Source organism: Procambarus clarkii, chromosome 2 (assembly GCF_040958095.1).
Source record: "Procambarus clarkii isolate CNS0578487 chromosome 2, FALCON_Pclarkii_2.0, whole genome shotgun sequence".
NCBI classification, from domain to species: Eukaryota; Metazoa; Arthropoda; class Malacostraca; order Decapoda; family Cambaridae; genus Procambarus; species Procambarus clarkii.
Window position 1 is genome coordinate 20,956,520 of NC_091151.1, and position 11,049 is coordinate 20,967,568.

At 43.7% G+C, this 11,049-nt stretch overlaps 1 long non-coding RNA gene across 1 annotated transcript in view; it reads right to left on the reverse strand.

Moving 5' to 3' along the window:
- The window catches only part of LOC138366954 (uncharacterized), a 367,457-nt gene extending 365,707 nt beyond the window's left edge, over positions 1-1,750 (reverse strand). The window contains exons 1-2 of the long non-coding RNA XR_011229267.1: positions 1,647-1,750; positions 666-829 (exon numbers count right to left, since the gene is read on the reverse strand). This is a non-coding gene — a long non-coding RNA (uncharacterized lncRNA). The remainder of the gene's footprint in view (positions 1-665; positions 830-1,646) is intronic.
- Between the last annotated feature and the right edge of the window lie 9,299 nt (positions 1,751-11,049).

Genomic DNA, 11,049 nt, shown 5'->3' on the forward strand with positions numbered 1-11,049 from the left:
CTGTGTTCTTATGTGTCCACCTGGATGTGTCCATTACTGTGTTCTTATGTGTCCACCTGGATGTGTCCATTACTGTGTTCTTATGTGTCCACCTGGATGTGTCCATTACTGTGTTCTTATGTGTCCACCTGGATGTGTCCATTACTGTGTTCTTATGTGTCCACCTGGATGTGTCCATTACTGTGTTCTTATGTGTCCACCTGGATGTATCCATTACTGTGTTCTTATGTGTCTACCAGAATGTTGAGAAGGATAAGGATCACAGTGGTAGCCACCTGGATGTTGTGAAGGATAAGGATCACAGTGGTAGCCACCTGGATGTTGAGAAGGATAAGGATCACAGTGGTAGCCACCTGGATGTTGTGAAGGATAAGGATCACAGTGGTAGCCACCTGGATGTTGTGAAGGATAAGGATCACAGTGGTAGCCACCTGGATGTTGTGAAGGATAAGGATCACAGTGGTAGCCACCTGGATGTTGAGAAGGATAAGGATCACAGTGGTAGCCACCTGGATGTTGAGAAGGATAAGGATCACAGTGGTAGCCACCTGGATGTTGTGAAGGATAAGGACCACAGTGGTAGCCACCAGGATGTTGTGAAGGATAAGGATCACATTGGTAGCCACCTGGATGTTGAGAAGGATAAGGATCACAGTGGTAGCCACCTGGATGCTGGAAGAGCCTGGAGCAGCTGGTTCACCACCTGGGTTCTCTTGTACCAGTCCTGGGAGGTGACGACACCGTTGTTCCCATAGTTAGCAGTGTAGTACCACTCTCCCCACACCCCGATGAAGCCGGCCTGCAGCACTGCTATCACTCCAGCATACGTCTGCAACGATACATGCAACACTAACTGTTATCTTCCCAGCAAACGTCTGCATCAGCACATGCAATACTCACTGTTATCAACCTGCAAACACAGCTGACCATTCACTCTACGACGCCTTAACCTACAAGTGTGGGCTAGTGGCACTCCTGCAACAACCTTACCATGCAGGTGTGGGTTAGCGGTGATCCTGCAACAGCCTTACCGTTCAGGTGTGGGCTAGTGGCACTCCTGCAACAACCTTACCATGCAGGTGTGGGTTAGCGGTGATCCTGCAACAGCCTTACCGTTCAGGTGTGGGCTAGTGGCACTCCTGCAACAGCCTTACCGTGCAGGTGTGGACTAGTGGCACTCCTGCAACAGCCTTACCATGCAAGTGTGGGCTAGTAACACTCCTGCAACAGCCTTGCCATGCAGGTGTGGGTTAGTGGCACTCCTGCAACAGCTTTACCATGCAGGTGTGGGCTAGTGACACTCCTGCAACAGCCTTACCATGCAGGTGTGAGCTAGTGCCACTCCTGCAACAGCCTTACCGTGCAGGTGTGGGCTAGTGGCGCTCCTGCAACAGCCTTACCATGCAGGTGTGGGCTAGTGGCACTCCTGCAACAGCTTTACCATGCAGGTGTGGGTTAGTGGCACTCCTGCAACAGCCTTACCATGCAGGTGTGGGCTAATAGCACTCCTCCAACAGCCTTACCATGCAGGTGTGGGCTAGTGCCACTCCTCCAACAGCCTTACCGTGCAGGTGTGGGCTAGTGCCACTCCTCCAACAGCCTTACCGTGCAGGTGTGGGCTAGTGGCACTCCTCCAACAACCTTACCTGTAGGAGAGGTGTTAACTGCTGTATATGGGCCGCCAGTTGAGCGGGCGGGGCGTCGTTGATGTTGCTGGCGTCGAGGGAGTAGCAGAACCTCAGCACCACCTGTAACACCAGTCTCTGTAAACATCTTTATCAAACTATCCGGTTTGCGGAGCCGGTCGGCCGAGCGGACAGCGCACTGGACTTGTGATCCTGTGGTCCCGGGTTCGATCCCGGGCGCCGGCGAGAAACAATGGGCAGAGTTTCTTTCACCCTATGTCCCTGTTACCTACCAGTAAAATAGGTACCTGGGTGTTAGCCAGCTGTCACGGGCTGCTTCCTGGGGGTGGAGGCCTGGTCGAGGACCGGGCCGCGGGGACTCTAAAAAGCCCCGAAATCATCTCAAGATAACCTCAAGATAACTCAATATTGTGGTGAAGGAGAGACAATATCAATTCTTCTTGCAACATCGTGGTCATAGCAGAAGGTAAGAAATGTTGCCTAGTATTTCAACACTTAAAAAATCCACAGAAATAACTACAAAGGAACATCAGACATTGGCTAAACCCTGCACATCCAACACTCAGCCAATTATCAACAGCCAGACAACACTCAGATTCAGTCAACCATCTTCAAGACCGAGACACAAAATTCACCATACTGCTCCAGCAACCATAACAACTAAGGTAGTCAGGAGGATGAAGAAATAATAGAATACTGTAGTTGGATACCAATCAAAGACTAGATAAGGCGGGGTGTTGTATGGTGAGGAATGGTGGTTTATGGTGAGGAATGGTGGTGTGTAGGTTAGGTCTGGTGCTGTATGGTGAGGTCTGATGCTGAATGGTGAGGTCTGGTGCTGTATGGTGAGGTCTGGTGCTGTACTGTGGAGTATGGTGCTGTACTGTGGAGTATGGTGCTGTACGTGAGGTATGGTGGTGAATAATGAGGTCTGGTGGTGTATTGTGAGGTCTGGCGCTGTATAGTGAGGTATAGGGCAGTATATTGAAGTCTGGTGTTGTATGGTGAGCTCTTGTAGTGTATGGTGAGGTCAGGTACTGTATGGTGAGGTCTGGTGCTGTATGGTGAGGTCTGATGCTGTATAGTGAGATCTGGTGCTTTATCGCGAGGACTGGTGCTTTATCGCGAGGACTGGTGTTGTATGGTGAAATCTGGTGTTGTATGGTGAAATCTGGTGTTGTATGGTGAGGTCTGGTGCTGTATGGTTAAATACGGTGTTGTATGGTGACGTCTGGTGCTGTATGTTGAAATCTGGTGCTGTATGGTGAGGTCTGATGCTGAATGGTAAGGTCTGGTGGTGTATGGTGAGGTCTGATGCTGAATGGTGAGGTCTGGTGTTGTATGGTGAGGTCTGGTGCTGTATGGTGAGGTCTGGTGCTGTATGGTGAGGTCTGATGCTGAATGGTAAGGTCTGGTGCTGTATGGTGAGGTCTGGTGCTGTATGGTGAGGTCTGAGGGGGGTATGGTAAGGTCTGGTGGTGTATGGTGACATCTGGTAGTGTATGGTGACGTTTGATGGTGTAAGGTGACGTCTGGTGGTGTATGGTGACGTCTGGTGGTGTATGGTGAGCTCTGGTGGTGTATGGTGACGTCTGGTGTATGGTGAGCTCTGGTGGTGTATGATGACGTCTGGTGGTGTATGGTTAGGTCTGGTGGTGTATGGTGACGTCTGGTGGTGTATGATGACGTCTGGTGGTGTATGGTGAGGTCTGGGGCTCTATACCTACTTGACAACTGCTTGATGGGGTTCTGGGAGTTCTTCTACTCCCCAAGCCTTGTCTGAGGCCAGGCTTGACTTATGAAAGTTTGGTCCACCAGGTTGTTGCTTGGAGCGGCCCGCAGGCGCACATACCCACCACGGCCCGGTTGGTCCGGCACATTTTTTAGAAAACAGTCTAGTTTTGTCTTGAATATGTCCATGGTTATTCCAGCAATATTTCTGATAGTCGCTGGGAGGACGTTGAACAACCGCGGACCTCTAATGTTTATACAGTGTTCTCTGATTGTGCCTATGACACCTTTGCTCTTCACTGGTTCTATTCTGCATTTTCTCCCATATCGTTCACTCCAGTACGTTGTTATTTTACTGTGCAGATTTGGAACCTGTCCCCTCCAGTATATTACATGTGTATATAGAATATACACATGGAATATGAATTGACTAGATATATTTGGTATCTCTCTCGTCTCCTTTCTAGTGAGTACATTTGGAGAACTTTGAGACGATCCCAATAATTTAGGTGCTTTATCGCGTCTATGCGTTCCGTATATGTTCTCTGTACTCCCTTTATTTCAGCAATCTTTCCTGCTCTGAAGGGGGAAGTGAGTACTGAGCAGTACTCATGACGGGACAGCACAAGTGACTTGAAGAGTACAACCATTGTGATGGGATCCCTGGATTTGAAAGTTCTCGGAATTCATCCTATCATTTTTCTGGCTGCTGCAATATTTGCTTGGTTATGCTTTTTAAACGTTAGGTCGTCGGACTTCATTATTCCCAAATCCTTGACATGCTGTTTTCCTACAATGGGCCATATTCGATTGTGTTTTGTACCCTGTATTATGTTTCAGATCCTCATTTTTGCCGTACCAGAGTACCTAGAATTTATCACTGTTAAACATTATGTTATTTTCTGCTGCCCAATCGAACTTTGTTGATATCTGCTTGTAGTTTTTAAATGTCTTCCGCAAACGTAATTGCCATTCTGATTTTTGTGTCATCTGCAAAGGATGACACGAAGCTGTGACATGAAGCTGTATGGTGAGGTCTTGTGGTGTATGGTGACGTCTGGTGGTGTATGGGGATGTCGGGTGGTGCATGGTGAGGTCTGGGGCTGTATGGTGAGGTCTGGTGCTGTATGGTGAGGTCTAGTGTTGTATCGTGAGGTCTGGTGTTATATGGTGAGGTCTCTGGCTGTATGGTAACGTCTGGTTGTGTGTGGTGAGATCTGGTGGTGTATGGTGAGGTCTGGTGTTGTATGGTGAGGTCTGGTGCTGTATGGTGAGGTCTGGTATTGTATGGTTAGGTCTGGTGCTGTATGGTGAGGTCTGGTGTTGTATGGTGAGGTCTGGGGCTGTATGGTGAGGTCTGGTGGTGTATGGTAAGGTCTGGGGCTGTATGGTAACGTCTGGTTGTGTGTGGTGAGATCTGGAGGTGTATGGTGAGGTCTGGTGCTGTATGGTGAGGTCTGGTGCTGTATGGTGAGTTCTGGTGCTGTATGGTGAGGTCTGGTGTTGTATGGTGTGGTCTGGTGCTCTATAGTGAGGTCTGTTGTTGTATGGTGAGGTCTGGGGCTGTATGGTGAGGTCTGGTGTTGTATGGTGAGTTCTGGGTCTATATGATGAGGTCTTGTATTGTGTGGTGAGTTCTGGGTCTATATGGTGAGGTCTGGTGTTGTATGGTGAATTCTGGGTCTATATGATGAGGTCTGGTGTTGTATGGTGAGTTCTGGGTCTATATGGTGAGGTCTGGTGTTGTATGGTGAGTTCTGGGTCTATATTGTGAGGTCTGGTGTTGTATGGTGAGTTCTGGGTCTATATGATGAGGTCTGGTGTTGTATGGTGAGTTCTGGGTCTATATGATGAGATCTGGTGTTGTATGGTGAGTTCTGGGTCTATATGGTGATATCTGGTGTTGTATGGTGAGTTCTGGGTCTATATGGTGAGGTCTGGTGTTGTATGGTGAGTTCTGGGTCTATATGATGAGGTCTGGTGTTGTGTGGTGAGTTCTGGGTCTATATGGTGAGGTCTAGTGTTGTATGGTGAGTTCTGGGTCTACATGATGAGGTCTGGTGTTGTATGGTGAGTTCTGGGTCTATATGGTGAGGTCTGGTGTTGTATGGTGAGTTCTGGGTCTATATGGTGAGGTCTGGTGTTGTATGGTGAGTTCTGGGTCTATATGATGAGGTCTTGTGTTGTATGGTGAGTTCTGGGTCTATATGATGAGATCTGGTGTTTTATGGTGAGTTCTGGGTCTATATGGTGATATCTGGTGTTGTATGGTGAGTTCTGGGTCTATATGGTGAGGTCTGGTGTTGTATGGTGAGTTCTGGGTCTATATGATGAGGTCTGGTGTTGTATGGCGAGTTCTGGGTCTATATGATGAGGTCTGGTGTTGTATGGTGAATTCTGGGTCTATATGGTGAGGTCTGGTGTTGTATGGTGAGTTCTGGGTCTATATGGTGAGTGTGGGAACCAACCTGTGAGATTTATATTTATTTAATTTATATGAATTTATATTTACGTTAATTTATATACTTCGATAGCAATTGGTATGATGATAAGTGGACTGTATTTCTGCAATAATCTCACAGATCGATCCTCTACACATTAGGGGGGTTTATATTAAATTTATATATATTCAGCCAATCAAACTACAGTATTAACTACACATATTGTTAAACATTGAAGAGGTTCCTTATCTTATTGTACAGCAGGCTTTAGTCCACCAGGTATAACCAGGATGTAGACACCACATTTTCCCTCGTGTGAGGTAGCTTCCATCACCCTGGTAACTGATGCACAAAGCATGCTTCCTCGTCTTGACCTGTCAAAAGGGCGCTAGCTATGAAGCCAGAATCCTAATATATGACAGCTATATCAGAGAAAACACTGTACAAGGAACCATAAAGACCTGGGCTTAATTACCTTTAGTATGAGGCGATATCGTATTCTAACCGGTTCACCCTATCTAATGACATTAATGGCCATAAATGATAGATAAATGGGTTTCGGCAGAACACTTAACTTGTATTTGTTGACAGCGTGTTGATGATGGTACACCTTTGGTTTCCATAACACTTAGTCCAAGTAAAATTAACAGGAGCTGAATTGCTCCCGTGCCTCGGGTCTAAGTACAATAACAATGGCTGACCACTCCCTCCTCACTGACACTACTGGTCTAGATTGTCCAGATGACAGTAAGTGATAGAAGGGTCACATTTACTCTATTTTAATTCTGATAATTAAGTTAATTTATATGAGATGTTTTTATGATGGTAAAGTCCAAAGACTAATGTATTATGAATAATTCCCACCATAATAGGTGGTGAATTTATAATAGTATGTGGTAATGATATCCCGTTTTCTATAGACGGAAATTCCACTACAAGTTACATTTTTTATGGGTTAACTTGTTTATACACAACCCGTTCTCACACAAGACAGCACATATATGACTTAATGCTTAAAGTCAATATGTTGAATATGAATTAGTAAATATGTGATATATTCCCAGTTACTTTTTTTCCAAGGCCCAAACTCTTCCTCACGTACCAAATTACGTCTCACAGTACCCGTCCGTCAACCTAGATAGCAGAATAGTCGTGATTGGTTCAATTATAAGGAAAATTGTACTTTTCAGGTCCCACATGGGTTGTGAAATTTACCTACTATTGTCCATGCTCTTAGAATATTATAGATCAGCTACTTTCTATTGAAGGCTCGTAGTTTTGTTTTGAGAAATATTAGTTGTTCTTAGTAGATTATAATAAACACTAAAAATGATTACATAGAATAACAGTCCTTCACCAATCAATATTATATACCATAGTTTGTGCTTTACAAATCTTTAAAGGATGTTTTGTAGGAACGCTTACAGAAAACGATGGTACATTGGAATGTCTATGGGGTAAACTACTGTAAACAGGATGGTATTGTGTCTACTCTACCAACTACAGGATCGGTATATTGTCCACTACCACCTGTTAGGTGGGTAAGGGGTGCAATACCACCCACAGGATGGGTGTGAGGGTCACATCCACCCAGAGGATGAGTATGGGGATCACATCCACCCACAGGAAGGGTATGGGGTCCAATAGCACCCACAGGATGAGTATGGCGTCCACTACAACCCACAGGATAGGTATGGGGCTCCAACCACCCATAGAATGGGTATGGGGCTCCAACCACCCATAAAATGGGTATGGGGTCCAATAACACCCACTGGATGTGTATGGCGTCCATTGCCGCGCGTCGAGCTCGAAAACCGCAGCATTCATCTCAGAACCGTGCCTATTTCACGCAGATTCCTTAATAAACGTAAGAGTTTTATATGTCACAAGAAAGATAGAAATATAAGCTTCATTCTAAATACCTTACCACGGGCATATTTAAATTTAAAGCGAAGATACGTGTACTTTTATAATAGCCGAGCTCCGACCCCGGACAGATCGATCGACCGAGCAACTCTCTCTCAGAACAATGTTTATTTATATATTTATTTCAGTTTGAAAAATTTTTAACATTAAAGGATAAATCCTTTAATTGGTTGAAATTGGTTTTAATATTCGAAATCTAATTTGTTGATGTTAAATAATATAAGGTTCAAATTTATTAAGATACATACTTTAAAAACTATTTCTATTTGAAATTTAAATAACATAAAAGGAGTACAGAATATAACAAATCCCGACTATATAAAAGACCTGACACTTGCAGCACTTAATTATGCTATTGTAACACATTGAAAGTAATAACATTATTTGATTCAGCAAAGCATTTGGTAAGGTTATAATAATAATAATAATAATAATAATAATAATAATAATAATAATAATAATGTATTAATTAAGTATTTTAAATTATAATTCACAACTTGCTAGCGCACAAGAAACAAATCCACGAAACATCATTACATTCTGTAACACCTACACATGATTCATGGTGCCAAATATTGCAACGGTCACAGTATACCATCAGCTTCAAATCATTTGCCTTCTGCAAATGCAGTACACTTCCATCGAGCATGACCGGATGATTCGTTTTCTTCTCAGTGTCTGAGCTGCAGGGAATGAGGTGAGACACTTTCCTTTAACGTTCTCTTGAAGATGTTGTCTCATTCTGCACATCATACGAGGTTCACCGGATCTACACCACTTGCAAGTGATGCAGCAAACAACACAGCATATACCCCACTCATACTTGAGTCCCTGTGTCTGCTGACATTCATTATATTGCATATCAGCTTATCATCCTGGCAATTAGCAAGAGCACACAAGATAACTTCAGTAGATTTGGATGGTAATTTATGCCTGGTGTCGTATATGTTAATTTGTCCAGTTTCTCCAATGTTGGAAACGGTGACCCAGTGACAACCATCAACTTGGATAATTTGAATAAATTCACCAATTGTAACTGGCCAGGAGAGGTCCCGCTACAACGCTGGGTCATGAAGGCCTTCTACGGTTGGCACAGTTTGTTTGATGAGGTCACGTGCAGATTTTATATGAAGGTCAGAGAGCTGTACATTTGTTCCAATGTTCATTATCTCGTCATCTGTTAAATAATTTAACATTGTCAAATGTGAAGCACTGTTATCACTCTCCTTACTGTTGCATTGGTGTAAGGAGTGGCAGTGATTCGTGCAGTCTATTTTTTCTTTAAATAGGGACATATATTTGTACCGCAGATACCAGTACAGTTGCACCGTTTCTTTATATATTTTATACTTGGGTTAGCAAGGCGAGACGCTTCTCTTAACGTGATACTGTTGGTATCAAATAGAAATAGTTTTTAAAGTATGTATCTTAATAAATTTGAACCTTATATTATCAACATCAACATATTATATTATTTAACATCAACAAATTAGATTTCGAATGTTAAAACCAATTTCAACCAATTAAAGGATTTATCCTTTTTAAAGGATTTAATTAAAGGATTTGACACAAAAATCAGTATGAAAATTACCTCGGCTGAGGACATTGAAAAACTTCATGCTGATATTAATAAAGTTTTCGACTGGGCATCAGAAAATAACATGATGTTTAACGGTGATAAATTCCAGGTAGTCAGGTACGGTAAAAATGAGGACCTTAAACATAATACAGAGTACAAAACACAATCAAATGTACCCATAGTAGGAAAACGGCATGTAAAGGATTTGGGAATAATAATGTCTGACGACCTAACGTTTAAGGAGCATAACCAAGCAAATATTGCGACAGCCAGAAAAATGATAGGATGGATTAAGAGAACTTTCAAATCCAGGGATCCCATCACAATGGTTGTACTCTTCAGGTCACTTGTGTTGTCCCGTCTTGAGTACTGCTCGGTACTCACTTCCCCCTTCAGAGCAGGAGAGATTGCTGTAATAGAGGGAATACAGAGAACATATACGGCACGCATAGACGCAATAAAGCACCTAAATTATTGGGATCGTCTCAAAGCCCTCCAAATGTACTCACTAGAAAGAAGACGAGAGAGATATCAAATAATATACACCTGGAAGATACTGGAGGGCCAAGTACCAAATCTACACAGTAAAATAACAATGTACTGGAGTGAACGATATGGAAGAAAATGTAGAATAGAACCAGTGAAGAGTAGAGGTGCCATAGGCACAATCAGAGAACACTGTATAAACATCAGAGGTCCGCGGTTGTTCAACGTCCTCCCAGCAAGCATAAGAAATATTGCCGGAACAACCGTGGACATTTTCAAGAGGAAACTAGATTTATTCCTCGAAGGAGTGCCGGACCAACCGGGCTGTGGTGGGTATGTGGGCCTGCGGGCCGCTCCAAGCAACAGCCTAGTGAACCAAACTCTCACAAGTCAAGCCTGGCCTCCGGCCGGGCTTGGGGAGTAGAAGAACTCCCAGAACCCCATCAACCAGGTATCCTTTAATGTTAAAAATTGTTCAAACTGAAATAAATATATAACACTGTACAGTACAGTTGTGTTTGCCTGCCACAGCCTTGAGAGCACGGAGCCTCTCTCTACATTGGCGACCCAGTCTGGCTAAAACATTGCGGTACAGTAGAACCTCAAGACCAAGGTATTTGTATCTGGTAACATAGTCGAGCAGAGAGCTATCATCCAACTGCATTTTGCGAACGGCCCCACCCCGTCTGGGTGGGCGTCGGTTCAGGATCTTTGTTTTCTCTACTGAGATGACTAAGCATAGTTCCTGACATGTGTACAATACAGAGTTCAGAACATTTTGGGTGTTGGTATACCCATTGGTGTGGATCAGTATATCATCCACATAGCTAATGATGTGTTCGCTGGACCTTCTAGTTACTAAGTTTAAAAGTGCACTGATTAACACATTGAACAGAGTATGTCATATGCTTAACATATGTCAGGTGCTTAATTTAGAACCTGTACTTGAGGTCGATCTCGAACCCATTGTTAATGTGACGACTTATATTGAATTTTGTAACTAGCTCATCAAGATTGTAACTTGCTTAGCTAAATGAATTGTGGGGTTCAGTCCCTGAGCCCATTATGTGCCTCTGTAACCCTTTCCACTACCGCCCACAAGATATGTATGGGGTGCATAATAAATGAACTAAACTAACTCTTTAATTGGATGATAGAGAGGAGTCTTTAACGTGATTGGGAATACATACATACACACATACATACATACATACATACATACATACATACATACATACAT